Genomic DNA, 15,589 nt, shown 5'->3' on the forward strand with positions numbered 1-15,589 from the left:
CAAAGTCAAGTGTTAATGCTAGCCCTTGAAAATATGGATTATAAAGGAAATGTCATCCCAGTTTGAATGCTGGCTATGAGACTATGTATAGGTGTATTTTTTACATGTTATCTTTAATACAATTGCAGATGTATTTTATTTATATAACACATTATGTACATGTATATGCATATAATAAAATTTATACATGTAATCTGTAACCCTCTCCAATCCATCTTTGGCATAGTTGATTTTCCTAAAGCGCAAATCTGTCCATGTCACTACCCTACTCAATAAACTTTGATACCTCCTTATTCCTTCTAGGATCAAATATAAGCTCCTCTTTTTAGTTTTTAAATCCATTTGGCCTTAACCCACTTTTCCAACCTTATTATTTATCTACTAAGTCATAACTGGATTGCTATCTGTGTGGGCGAAGGGAATTTCCAATCTTGATGTTATCCACTAACTTTTCCTGTTCATTTATTTAAGAGGGAGTTAATTTTAAAAAGAAGCAAGGAATAAGGAGATAAAAGAAGAAAATTGAATGAATGAGTGAATTGGGTGGAAAAATAAACTTACTATGTGCCTCTAAAGTACCAATTTTTAAAAAAAAATGTGTCCTACTTGGCATGGAAGGGCTCTCATTCTATGGACAGTAACTCACCCGACCTGTATAAAGAATAACATTAGGATATCACTATGCTAAAATAACCCTGCCATGACTACATCCAGCTGTGTCAGGCCAAGCACACTGTTGCTCCACTTGTGATTAAGTGGAGGGGGAGGGTTTGTAAGGATCCTTCATCTTCTAAGAAACAAGCCCCAGGCAAGCAGCCAACTTGGTCACATCTCAACACTGCAGAGGGCTTAAAGCTGCTCTAGAAAAAGAGAGTGACACTGAAGGAGATGGAAAGAAGTCTCAGATATGAAGCAAGACCTTGCGCCATTGATAATAAAGTTCTGTGTTGCTTATACCATGGCTTCAATTGATGTTTTCTTTCTGGCCACAGCATCAGTATTTTTAGTTGATAAAAATCAGATTTTAGAAGGTTGTAAAATAAAGATAATGAATAAACAGGCTTTTACTTCAAAGGGGAATCAAGGTTTAAAGTAAAAAGATAAAGGAAGATAGGCTTTCCCCCAAGGACCTGAGTTTGACATCAAATAGTGCTGGTATTGGCAATTTTAGGGTAGATCGTCACAACCAGTTTTTCTAAATTTATCTCTAAAGAAATATTCCTCGTTGTCTGGTTTTTGTCTTGTTATTAGTGACTGAGTCATACTTATCTTAGGTTCCATAATTCTAAAAAAAATCTCATAGCTTTAAAATTTATAGAGATTTAATGCTTCTTGGAGCAAAGCTATCGATGGGCTGATTGTACTAAATGCAGTGATGCTCTATCGTTTTGTTCTTAACTCAGAGAATCATAGATTTATAGCTGGAAGGGACCTCAGATGCCACTGAGTCCACAAACCTCCTTCCTTTTCTCCTCTCCCTCCTCGATTGTATAAATGAGGAAACTGAAACTCATACAAGTTCAATGACAGTTCCTGGTTCCCACAGCTCCTAATTATCAGAAGCAGGATTTGAACCCAACCTCACTCCCATTCCAGGAATCTGTCCACTCTAGCACACTGCCTCCCTCAAAAGTAGACAGAAGAGTCACATGTCCCCTGTCTCCCCCTCCATGCTGGTTCTGGTTGTGGACCAGGACCAGGACAAAATGAACGAAACTCCTCATCCTAGCAGGGATCCTAGATCCAGAGATGGAGGGGCCTTAGAGGTCATCTAGACAACTTTCCCATTTTACAGATGAGGAAACTGAGTTCCCAGAGAGATGAAGTGATTTGCCCAAGGTTACACAGGTGGTAACTAGAAGTTCTATTTGTTCCCTTCCTTAAAATATAAATACCAGGAGAAGAGTGACTCTGTATCCCTAGTACTTAGCAGAGTAGGTAGCATGAGGTAAAGACTTAAATGTTTGTTGATTGATCCAGGGCTAGAAAGGACATTCACAGTCGTTTGGTCTACCCCACTCATTTTATCAAAAGGGGAAACTGTGTCCCAGCGAAGGCAAACAATTTGCCTGAGGTGACAGAATGAGTGGCAAAAAAGATTTGAACTCAAGTCGTCTGTCTCCAGAGCCAAGAACCTGTCCTCTGTAACACACTATCTCCCTTGGCTAAAGTTCTATGTTGATGGTTCATGATGGTATGGAGGCTCTTGGGGATTCTCTAAAATGAGACCACTGGACTGGTAAGGCCTACCCAGCTAAAAAGAATTTGAATATGGCTGTCTAAGTTGAAGTTAGAGATGATCATCAGAGTTGATATGTATGCATATATATGGGGACATGCATGTATGTATATATATATGTAAACATATACACATATGTAAATGTAATGTAAGTGCAAATAGGGTTGTATATGTAATATAAAATTTAAATATTGAGTCATTTCAGTCATGTCCCTTTATGACCCCATTTGGGGTTTTCTTGGTAAAGATACTTGAGTGGTTGGCCATTTCCGTCTCTAGCTCATTTTACAAATGAGGAAACTGGGGCAAACAGGGTTAAGTGACTTGCCCAGGATCACCTATCTAGTGTCTGAGGCCAGATTTGATCTCAAGAAGATGATTATTTCTGACTTCAGGCCTGGCACTCTATCCACTGTGCCACATGGCTGCCCCCCAAAATGTAAACATGCACACATTCACATATACATACGCACATATGTATTTACAAATATAAATGTACTAATGGGTTATAGAAGCATTTTATATGTAGTATTAAGGGCTATAAAGCACTTTATGTTTATTATCTCATTTGAGCTGCTTAACAACCCCAGGAAGTACTATTTTTATTTACATTTTATAGAACAAGAAACTGAGGCTCAAAGAAATTAGGTGATTTGCTCATTATGAAACTGTTGAAAATGAGATTGTCCCTTCCCTTTCCATAATCAAAATGACATTGGAAGTGAGGTTGCACCTAAATCACAAACAATTTCTGCATCAGCAGGAAAAAAGAGAGATTATTTGCACTTGTTAATTCATTTTCTGTATTCTCCACATTTAGAACTTAACAGGCAGGTTGACTGGAGACTGTATGAATAAGTGTTAAATAAAGTGAAACTTTATGTCTCTGAACATATTCATAAATAAAAGAGAGAAACAACAGATTGATGAATTAAGCATGCTACTAAAAAATAAGAACTCTAATTAAACACCAAAATAGAAGTCCTAAAAATAAAGAAGAAATAAACAAAATTGAAAGAAAAAATCCATTGAATTAATAAATAAAACTAAGTTATTCTTTAAATATATGAATACACATAATAAAATAAGCAATAAACTAATTTTATTTAAAAGAAAGAGGAGGAAAACCAAATCACTAGTACCAGGAATTTAAAAAAGATTTATTCAAAATCAATGAAGAAGAAATAAAATTTTTATTACAAATTACTTTGCCTAAAAAAAAAAACCAAATTACCAGCATCAAAAATGAAAAGGGTGAATGCACCACCAATAAAGATGAAATTAAAGCAATTTTCAGGAACTATTTAGCCCACTTATATGCCAATAAAAACGACAACCTAAGTAAAATGGATGGATATTTACAAAAATATAAATTGCCCAGATTAACAGAAGGGGAAGTAGAATATTTAAATAACCCTATCATAGAAATTGAACGAGCCATAAATGGAGTCCCTAAGAAAAAAATTCACATGACCAGATAGATTTGTAAGTTAATTCTACCAAATATTTAAAGAACAATTAATTCCAATGCCATATAAGCCACTTGAAAAAACAGGTAGATAAGGAGTTCTACCCAATTCCTTTTTGACACAAATATGGTTCTGATATCCAAAACCATGGAAAGCAAAAACAGAGAAAGAAAAGTATTGACTGATTTCCCAATGAATATTGACGCAAAAAATTTGGAATAAGATACTAACAAGGAGATTATACAACATATCACAAAGATCATATATTATGACCAGTGGGATTTATGCCAGGAACTCTGGGATGTTTTAACATTAGGAAAACTATCAGCATAATTGATCATATCAATAACAAAAGCACATGTGATTATATCAATAGATGCAGAAAAAGTTTTTAACAAAATATAACATGCATTCTTCTTAAAAACACTAATAAGAATAAATGGAGCCTATCTTAAAATAAGTAGTAATGCCCAAAGGGCTATAAAACTGTGCATATCCTTTGACCCAGAAATACCACTTCTAGGTCTGTATCCCAAAGAGATCATACAAATGGCAAAAGGACCAACATGTACAAAAATATTTATAGCAGCTCTTTTCGTGGTGGCAAAGAATTGGAAATTGAGGGGATGCCCATCAACTGGGGAATGGCTAAACAGGTTGTGGTATATAAATAGAATGGAATACTTTCATTCCATAAGAAATGATGAGCAGGCAGACTTCAGAAAAACCTGGACTTACATAAACTGATGCTGAGGAAGGGGAGCAGAACCAGGACAACATTGTACACGATAACGGCAACATTGTGTGATGACTAACTTTGATAGACTTGGCTCTTCTCAGCAATGCAAGGTTCTAAGACAACTCCAAAAGGCTCATGATGGAAAATACTATCTACATCCAGAAAAAGAATTATGGAATCCGAATGCAGATTGAAGCACATTATTTGCTTTTTTGTTTGTTTCTTCTTTCTCGTAGTTCCTCCCATTGCTTCTGATTCTTCTTTACAATATGACTAATGTGAAAATATGTTTAATATAAATATGTGTGTGTGTGTGTGTGTGTGTGTGTGTGTGTGTGCCATCTTGGGATGGGGGAGGAGAGGGAAGGGGAGAAAGCTTGGAACTCAAAATATTATGGAAGTGAACGTTGAAAACTAAAAATAAACATATTAATATTTTAAAAAAGAGATAAAAAAGATACATAGTATCTATCTAAAACCAAGAGAAAGCCTAATTTACAATGGGGATAAACTAGAAATCTTCCCAATATGATCAGAAACAAAGCAAGGATTTCCATTATTACCACAATTATTCACTATTGTATTAGAAATTCTGTCTTTAGCAATAAGACAAGAAAAAGAAATTGAAGGAATAAGGATAGGCAACAAGGAAACAAAACTATCACTCTTTGTAAATGATATTATGGTATAAACTAAAAAGAGAGAACTAAAAAGAGAAAAAACTAGTTGAAACAATTAACAACTTTAGCAAAGTTACAAGATAAATAAAACCCCATAAATTATCTGCATGTCTATATATTGCCAACAAAATCCAAAGGACTATAAAACTAGGCACACTTTTTAATCCATTTTTTGGTCCATATACCAAAGAAATCACAGAAAAGGGGAAACGATCTACTTGTACAAAAATATTTATAGCAGCTCTTTTTGTAGTGTCTAAGAATTAGAAATCAAGGAGAAGCCCATCAATTGGGGAATAGCTGAACAAGTTGTGGTATACGATTCTACTGTACTATTGTTGTGCTATAAGAAAAGACAAGCAGGATGATTTCAGCAAAACCTGGAAAGACTTACATGAACTGATGCAAAGTGAAGTGAGCAGAACCAGGAGAATGTTTTACACAGTAACAACAATATTGTACGATGAAGAATTGTGAATGATACAATACAGTAATACAATGATCCAGGATGATCCTGAAGGACTCATGATGAAAAACGATGTCCACCTCCAAAGAACTGATATTGTCTGAACACAGACTGAAGCATACTTTTCTCTTTTCTTTCTTTTTTTTGGTGGGGGACCTCAATGGTTCTTTATTCTCAAATAAATATTTCAAAAGTATTTAACAATAACATTCTCAAAATTAAAGAAACAGTCCTGAATTTCTGGTTGCTGAAGAACCAGTTTAAATCATAGAAGAATTACAATGCTAGCAAGAGAGTGATAGGACAATGGTCACTACCTAGGGCTTTGGACTGGATCTTACTGTCACATAGGGCAGAGAGCAAGGACTGGGACAACAAGAAATAGTCAAGCTGCCACGCAACATTTTTGGCTCAGACATTCATCATGCAGGTCCAAAACATATGAGCGCGTAAGCTGCCTCTGCATAGAGATGACAGAAACTGTTGGTCAGTGGCACTGCCTGGAGCAGCTCCCCAAAAGCTTGGCTTTTCTGTGGGGTAAACCCAGCATTTTTCTTGTTCTCTTTAGGATTGTGCAAGACAGTCTCTTCATGGGTCACATTGAGGTCCCCACAGAACACAAGGGCCTTTTTGGAACCCTTCAAAAACTTGTGAAATGCTTCATCCCATTTGTTGATATTCTAATTGAACCAGCCGCCGCCCTGCGTTAGGCAGATGTGCTGTCACCAGCACAAATGCTTCAAATTCAGCCACTATCACCCAGCCCTCCTGATCACGCTCTTCTTCACCAATGCCAAAGGTGATGTTGAGTGGGCACTGTCCGGAAAAGAGACCTACACTACTGTATCCTTCTTTATCAGTGGGTGAGGACTAGTACTGGTAAGTAAGTCTAGGCAGGTCCTGAAGCTCAGATGAACTCTCTGAACATTTGGTTTCTTGGAGGCAAGGGATGTCAGGAGCTTCTTCCTTTATCGAATCCAGACCCTTTCTCTTGATCCAGGCCTGGAGACTGTCTGCATTCTAGGAGCATATCTTGAGTGTAGAAGGTTTGCCATTTGGTGAGGTTTGCTGGTCTTGGGGCAGGGGTCCTCATATGTGGCAAATCCTTCCCCTGCTGCCTCCTTCTCTTTTGTACCCTCATTACTCTTCTTAGGCTCAGGCTCTTTAGTCTCTTACTCCTCCTCACTGATCCCATCCTTCATAGATACTTCCTTTTTTTCCTCATTTGGCATCCTTCTCCCCCAGAACAATGCCTGGTGGCCCAAGCCCCTTATGGCCCAACGCAGCAGAATCCTGGTCAGGTGGACACCTTGAAAACCTCTAGGGACAGCCTCCTCAGCCTGGCGGACACTTCTCACCTACTGCTGCTCTTAAAGTACTGCCTAAATCCAGGAATGCCAAGGAAGTCTACCTTGAAGCCAACTCTCCTTAGAAGTTAGAAGCTCCTTCCTACCCTGGATGCCTTCTTTCTTTCTTTCTTCCTTCCTTTCTTTCTTTCTTTCTTTCTTTCTTTCTTTCTTTCTTTCTTTCTTTCTTTCTTTCTTTCTTTCCTTTCTTTTCCTTTCTTCCTTCCTTCCTTCTTTCCTTTCTGTTTTGTCTTCTTTTACAAAATGATTAATACAAAAATGTTTTACATGATTACACATGTATAACCTATATATGTAATCACTTACTGTCTCAGTGTGGGGGAGGGGAGGGAGGGAATGGATAGAATTTGAAATTCAAAATTTAAAAATACTCAAATGGTAAAAATTGTTTTAACACATAATTGGGAGAAATATTATTAAAAAATAAAATAAAATGAGACCTCGTGGTCTTGAAAGCACTATTACATTCTCCCTTTAAGAAAGGCTATAGTTTATAGAATCTAGGCATGGAAAATATTGACAGTAATATTTTAAGGATAATATAGCTATGAGTTCAAAAATAAAATTCTTTCTTTAGACATAAACTAGATAACCTGGATGAGGATTTTATCTATTGACAGACACAGCTATGGTGGGGGATGTGGGGAATGTAAACCCAGTCTTAGAAACTAAGGGTCAATAGGGGAGCCTATGTCCTCCCAGAATGGACTCCTTTACGTCAGAAGATGGTCCCAAAAAAGTGCTTATTCTGTGGCTATTATGCTTAATGCATGAGACAGAAGATAAAAGGTAGAAGTCCTTTATATTGAGAGACAACATACACATCTATAAGCATAGACAAAATGTATGCATTCAATAGATGCTAATATAGTTTGTGTAACCTACCTTTCACCCAAACCTGGGCCATTTTTTTGCCTGTGGCTATAAATGAAGAAGGGGACTAGTAGAAAGGATACTGAGATGATTAATACTTGTCTAAGTGGCAGACTTGGTGCTAGAGCTTCTGGGAGGAGAGACACATGAAGAGGACACTCCATCGAGGAAAGAAAGAAAGACTTTGGAAGCTTCAGACATGTAGGAAATTAGCTATTCAATAGACCCCAGACTTCTTGTTTGCCTCCCTACAGATGTGGGAAAGAATTTCCTTTTGGGTGAGATCAGTACCTCTCTCTTCTTTTGAGCTTTGTGGCATCCTTTCTTGCTTCTAGCAGAGCTCATCTATCAGAATTTTCATGTATTTTCTAATCTGTAGAAGCTCTCTGACTTCTTTTTGCTATTTTCTTTGGATAAATGAGTTTACCTGCCACTACTATTTATAATGGCCTTTTGCTGTGCTTGCTATAAGAAGGTAAGTGTGAGCTAAGGGATATACTCTGCCTTAAGCATGAACAGAGTTTTCCAGGGGGGGCAGAGCCAAGATGGCGGCTGGAAAGCAGGGACTAGCATGAGCTCCCCGCTGAGTCCCTCCAAAAACCTATAAAAATTGGCTCTGAACCAATTCTAGAACTGCAGAACCCACAAAACAGCAGAGGGAAGCAGGGTTCCAGCCCAGGACAGCCTGGATAGTCTCTGGGTGAGGTCTATCCCACATGGAACTGGGAGCTGGGAGCTGGGAGCAGAGTGAAGCAGAGCAGAGCCCAGCATGAGCTGCGCGGACCAACCAGACCAGGAGCCAGGCGCAGCGTAGCCTAGCGCCCTGAATCAGTGAGCTGTGGCAGTTACCAGACTTCTCAACACACAAACACCAAAGACAGCGGAAAAGGTTAGTGGGAAAAGCTGCTGGAGTGGAAGGAGTTCACAGTTCAGCCACCTGCCTGGGGCACAGAGGTGGGGCAGCTAGAGCTTCAGTTGTTACTGGCGCCAGGCCCACCTGGTGGGAGGAATTAAGTGGCAGATCAGAGCAGGAGTGCACAGCCCGCTGAAGATTTAAGCCCAATCCGGGTTGGGGGTTCTTGGGGAAGAAGGAGTGCTGGTGTGGCAGAGCTGGCACATCCCCCCCCAAATGTGGAACATAGAACTCTTTAGTCTACAAGCAGTCATACCCCACTGAAAAACTCAAGGGTCAAGTTAGTTGGTTGGGAATATGGCCAGGCAGCGAAAATGCACCCAGATTCAGTCTCAGACTTTGGATTCTTTCTTTGCTGACACAGAAGACCAAGACATACAGCCTAGAGAAGTTAACAAAGTCAAGGAGCCTACAACAGAAGCCTCCAAGAAAAACATGAACTGGTTTCAGGCCATGGAAGTGCTCCAAAAGGATTTGGGAAAGCAAGTTAGACAAGTAGAGGAAAAATTGGGAAGAGAAATGAGAAGGATGTGAGAAAACCATGAAAAACAAGTCAATGACTTGCTAAAGGAGACCCAAAAAATACTGAAAAATACACTGAAGAAAACAACACCTTAACAAATAGACTAACTCAAATGGCAAAAGAACTCCAAAAAGCCAATGAGGAGAAGAATGCCTTGAAAGGCAGAATTAGCCAAATGGAAAAGGAGGTCCAACGGACCACTGAAGAAAATACTACCTTAAAAATTAGATTGGAGCAAGTGGAAGCTAGTGACTTGATGAGAAATCAAGATATGATAAAACAGAACCAGATGAATGAAAAAATGGAAGACAATGTGAAATATCTCATTGGAAAAACCACTGACCTGGAAAATCGATCCAGGAGAGAGAGTTTAAAAATTATTGGACTACCTGAAAGGCATGATCAAAAAAGAGCCTAGATATCATCTTTCAAGAAATTATCAAGGAGAACTGCCCTGATATTCTAGAGCCATGGGGCAAAATAGAAGTTGAAAGAATCCATCGATGGCCTGCTCAAATAGATCCCAAAAAGAAATCTCCTAGGAATATTGTTGCCAAATTCCAAAGCTCCCAGATCAAGGAGAAAATACTGCAAGCAGCCAGAAAGAAATAATTTGAGTATTGTGGAAACACAATCAGAATAATCCAAGATCTGGCAGCTTCTACATTAAGAGATCGAAGGGCTGGGAATATGATATTCTAGAGGTTAATGGAACTAGGATTAAAACCAAGAATCACCTACCCAACAAAACTGAGTATCATGTTCCAAGGCAAAATACGGATTTTCAATAAAATAGAGGACTTTCAAGCTTTCTCAGTGAAAAGACCAGAGCTGAATAGAAAATTTGTCTTTCAAACACAAGAATCAAGAGAAGTGTGAAAAGGTAATCAAGAAAAAGAACAAGAAAAAGAAATTGCAAGGGACTTACTAAAGTTGAACTGTTTTGTTTACATTCCTGCATGGAAAGATGATGTGTATGACTCATGAGACTTCAGTCTTAGGGTAACTGAAGGGAATATGCATATATATATATATATATATATGTATATATGTGTGTATATATATATGTGTGTGTATGTATATATGTATGTATGTGTGTATATATATATATACACACACATATATAGACAGACAGAGGGCACAGGGAGAGTTGAATATGAAGGGATGATATCTAAAAATATAATCAAATTAAGGGATGAGAGAGGAATATATTGAGAGAGGGAGATAGGGAGAGATAGAATGGGGTGGATTATCTCGCATAAAGGTGGCAAGAAGAAGCAGTTTTGTGGGAGGAGGCGAGAGGGCAGGTGATGGGGGAATGAGTGAATCTTGCTGTCATCAGATTTGGCCTGAGGAGGGAATACCATACATACTCAATTGGGTATCTTACCCCACAGGAAAGAAGAGGGAAGAAGATAAAAAAGCGGGGGGGGGATGATGGAGGGGAGGGCAGATGGGGGTGGAGGTAATCAAAAACAAACACTTTGGAAAGGGGACAGGGTCAAGGGAGAAAATTCAATAAAGGGGGATGGGTTGGGAAGGAGCAAAATATAGTTAGTCTTTTACAACATGAGTATTGTGGAAGGGTTATACATAATGATACATATGTGGCCTGTGTTGAATTGCTTGACTTCTTAGGGAGGGTGGGTGGGAAGGGAGGAGGGGGGAGAATTTGGAACTCAAAGTTTTAAAACCAGATGTTCAAAAACAAAAAAAAAGTTTTTGCATGCAACTAGAAAATAAGATACACAGGTAATGGGGCGTAGAAATTTATCTTGCCCTACAAGAAAGGAAGGGAAAAGGGGATGGGAGGGGAGTGGGGTGACAGAAGGGAGGGCTAAGTGGGGAACAAGGCAACCAGAATATATGCCAGCTTGGAGTGGGGGGAAGGGTAGAAATGGGGAGAAAATTTGTAATTCAAACTCTTGTGAAAATCAATGCTGAAAACTAAATATGTTAAATAAATTTTTAAAAAAAGAATGAACAGAGAATCTACTTTTAGTTTGAACTAGTTCAGCAACATTTGAAGAGGGTAGGGGAGTGACAATATTGTCTAGCCTGATATGATCTCAAAGAAAAAAGCATCTAGCCTTGTGGCACATCTAGGGACTCTCCCCTCCTTCTCCCTTTCAATTACCATCCTCCTATCCGTTCTTCTTGTGAGTCAAGTTAGTAGACTTAGAAAACTCATGTGAACATACCACTGATCTTAAATGAACTTATATACTTTATATGTTCTGGGAAAAAGAGGTTTAGCACCTGGTAAATGAGGAAAGGATTCATGTGAAAGATTCTTAGGCTGCATCTAGATGGAAATCAGGGATTCCAAGAGGTCAGGAGGGAATGTAAAACAAAAGATTTGGATTATGTCATTTCTAAGATCCCTTCCAGCTCTAAAGCCTAAGATTTATGATAAGATATAATAAACTAACAGTCCTGCAATTAGAATTGAATTAGATTACCACTCCTTGGTCCAATTGGCCCTTCCTTGGCATGAGGCCATACTGGTTATATGGGATCAAATCAAGAGAGAGGGGGAGGAGAAGGAAGAGTTGCATTTGGGATCTCCCCTGCCTACCAGAGGAACATTGTGGTCAGCTGCTATCCTGCTTGCCCCAAAGGGTCTAAGAAGAAAAGATCTGTACATCTTTAAGCCCTATCTACTAGTTCCAGTCAGGTCTTGTCATACATTTCCTGTCAAGTAAGGTTATATTATCTTCCTTATTGCCAGGGCCTCTATTGCAAGCTCCCCAGTATTCCCTGGGGGTTGGAGACAACATCATGCCTTTTGTAGTAAAAGCTCCTTCTTGTGCCAGATGAGTGGGACAGTGGAGGAAGCTGTTGCCTTTTTTTAAGAGACAAATCAGTTTTGAATCAAGGATTGCCTCAGTCATCAGTCTACACCCCCCCCCATTTCCTGAACTGAAGCCTAGACACCAGGGCTCCACATTCAGGGTATCTTTGGGCTATGCCTCAGCTCCCAAAATCTTGGCATGAAAGTTGGCTCCATGTCTGAATTCAGTTAAGACACTGGGGCCCTGTTTACAAGGTATTTACATACCCTGACACCCAGCCAAAATTCCCCACTGTTTCTTTCAGACACCCCTCCCCTCTCCCCCAACCACCATCACTCTGAAGCCCCTTTTCCTTTGAGGTTTGCTCCATATGCTTATATCATTCAGTTCCACATCACAGCCTCAGGCGCCTCTCTCTCCTTTTTCAAGGAGTTCAGTGATACAGTCTTTAACCATAACCTTTGTCCTCATATACTCGTTAATGTCTTCTCAAAAACTTTGGCCTTCCTGTTCATCAACGTCATTCCGTCCATCTTAGATATCACCATCACTCCTAACTTTGCCTCCTCCATCCATCAATCAATAAGAATTTAGCAATTAAGCATTCAATCAACAAGTCCTTATTAAGTTCCTATGTCCCAGGCACTATATTAAATGCTAGGACTACAAAGATAAAAGGGAAATTGTTGTTGCCTTCAAAGATTTTGCATTCTGTTGGAGAGACAATTTGTTCACATGTGAATTCTCTTCTCTGATCAAAATCTCAGAAAATACTGCTCTGTTTATCTTAAACTTGTTCTCTGTCCTCAATCAATCAGCAGATATTTATTAAATAAAGACGTTTGTGCCGGGCTCTATGCTAGGCTTTGGAGATATAAAGATAATAATGAAGTAGTCTCTGTCCTCAAAAGAGTTAAGGAGGAAATAGGTACAAGTGTATATATGAATATATATGACTTAAGTTACAAACATATATGTGTGTGTGCATATTTCTGTAAATATATATATATATATATATATATATATATATATATATATATATATATATATATATATATATATATATATATATATATATAAAATAAAGACAAGGCAATTTAGTGGAGAAGTACTAACCACTGAGGAATCATGAAAGGCCCTATGGGGAAAGTGGCACATCTCACATTTGTCCCCTTGTCTCTACTCACATCCTCACAACCCTACTTCAGGCCTGGGAATACTCTGAAGGACCACTCCATTTTCCCCTTATTACATTCTCTACCATACCTACCTTTCTCTCTTCCTTCCTTTCTTCCTTCCTTTCTTCCTTCCTTCCTTCCTTCCTTCCTTTCTTTCTTTCTTTCTCTCTCTTCCTTCCCTCCTTCCTTCCTTCCTTTCTTTCTTTCTCTCTCTTCCTTCCCTCCTTCCTTTCTCTTCCTTCCTTCCTTCCTTCCTTCCTCTTTCTTTCTTTCTTTCTTTCTTTCTTTCTTTCTTTCTTTCTTTCTTTCTTTCTTTCTTCTTTCCTCCCTTCCTTTCTTCCTTCCTTCCTTCCTTTCTTTCTTTCTTTCTCTCTTTCCTTCCTTCCTTCTTTCTTTCTTTCCTTCCTTCCTTCCTTCCGTCCTTTCCTTCTTCTTCCCACTACCCACCCTCCATTTCCCAATAACACTAAAAGGACTATAAAACTAAAAGCGGGGTGTGCTACTAAATGTTTAACAACTAGCTCTCCAAAGGGAAAAAATATAAACTGAATATACTTGTTTTTCTTTTTAAAGTTTATTTATTTTTGTTTTTTTAATGTATATAATAAAACAAGCATTTCCATAACAAAGTAAAATAAAAAAATTGTACATGAAACTGTAAATCTATCATGTACAACTTGCTATTCCTTTTAAACATATAATAGTTATCATTTACATTTCTTTTTTTCTTTCCTCCCCACCCTGAACATACTTTTATCATTAATCTGCATTATTCACATTTTCTCCATCACATTTTTAAGTCTAGAGATGAACAACAAAGCAATAAATCAAGCCTTGATTTGTAGTATTTGCACCTACTTCTGAAGCATAAGCACTCACCCTGGAAATTTAACAATGGGCTCACACCAGCTGGGTACAAACTGGCTCCAGCACACCCCTGGTTAAAAAGGACCTTAGATGCAATCTAGTCCAAGTCCTTCATTTATTGATGAGCAAATGGAACTTCAGTGCCAGAGGCCACATGGATAGTAAGGAGCAGAGCTGTCAGGTGTTCTGCCTCCAGCGTTCTTTCTACTATGTCTGGCTTACTGCTTCCTTGAGTAAGTGTTATCACATGGTGCCCCCTCAGTGAAGAAATTCTCTGGTACCCATGTGCCTTTATAATGAGCAGTGAGTCATGACGATATCTCCATGCACAGCTTCTCTCTGTCTTACTCAATGGAAAGCAAACAAGCAGGGAACCTCCAGGCACAATGAGAATCAGAGTCTGTCTTCTGTGCACCCAACCCCCTCATCCCACCCCCTTCCCCAATTGAATTCTCTTCAGTTGGCAACCTTGGCTCTCATTTCAGCGACTGATCTATTCTTACTGTCCTAAACCTCTGCCTCCATTAAAATATGCAAAGCTCTAATATGAGCTGTTATAACAATAGTTTACATTTATTTTTATATTTTGTAGGTGACTGTTTGAATGGAAAGTGAAATGGAAAGTTCCTCCCGAAACCTCCAATTAAGGAGAAATCCTAGGCCAGCCATCTCTTCATTTTCACTTGGCTGCACCACTTCAGACACCATCATGCCCTTCCACCACTAACACCACCCCCACAACTCCCTCATAGCTTCCTTTTATGTGTCACCTTCTCCCAGTAGATTGTAAGCTCCTTGAAACCAGGGACTGTCTTCCTGTACTTGTATCTCCAGTGGTTTAGTAGGCACTTAATAAATGTTTATTGACTGACTGACAAGATGCCTTATACAATTCACCCTACTTGGCTCTCACAATTTGATGAACTGAAGAAACATACTTTCGGCCATGTCTAGAATAATGCATGCACTGTCTGTGATGGTCAAGGTATCATTTTGTGCTAAACTATTTCTCCTTGTCACTAGGGAGGGTTATATGAGAGGGAAAATTATTGAAGAGTCATAGTCATGTTAAAAAATCAATAAAATTTTAAATAAATTATAAAACAATCCCATGAAAAAGGAAGGGTGAATATTATTATCTTTATTTTATAGATGAAGAAACCAAAGTTTAGAGAAGTTGGGATTTGCCAAAGGTGATAGAGCTAAGACAGGTCTAGTGTCCCAAACTTAGGGTTTTTTTCCCTACTACATACCCACTACCCCACAGATAATACTGATCGTAATTGACTAATCATACTGATTCATAAGTATGAATGAGCATCGGGAAAATGTGGAATGAAAGTTTTGGCACCTGCAACCAAGAGAAGAAGGTTATTGGACAAGGAGAATCATAAAATCACATTATCTTCTCTCCCCCCACCACCCACAAGCCCTCTGCTTCCCTGGGGAAGATGAGTCTGGCCTGTAGCTTTTGCTCATA

The 15,589-nt window shown here is 38.7% G+C and overlaps 1 pseudogene; it reads right to left on the minus strand.

The window, feature by feature from the left end:
- Nucleotides 1-5,869: 5,869 nt before the first annotated feature.
- On the minus strand, nt 5,870-6,825 carry LOC118840066 (annotated as a pseudogene).
- Between the last annotated feature and the right edge of the window lie 8,764 nt (nt 6,826-15,589).

The sequence above is a fragment of the Trichosurus vulpecula genome, chromosome 2, assembly GCF_011100635.1.
Source record: "Trichosurus vulpecula isolate mTriVul1 chromosome 2, mTriVul1.pri, whole genome shotgun sequence".
Classification (NCBI taxonomy): domain Eukaryota; kingdom Metazoa; phylum Chordata; class Mammalia; order Diprotodontia; family Phalangeridae; genus Trichosurus; species Trichosurus vulpecula.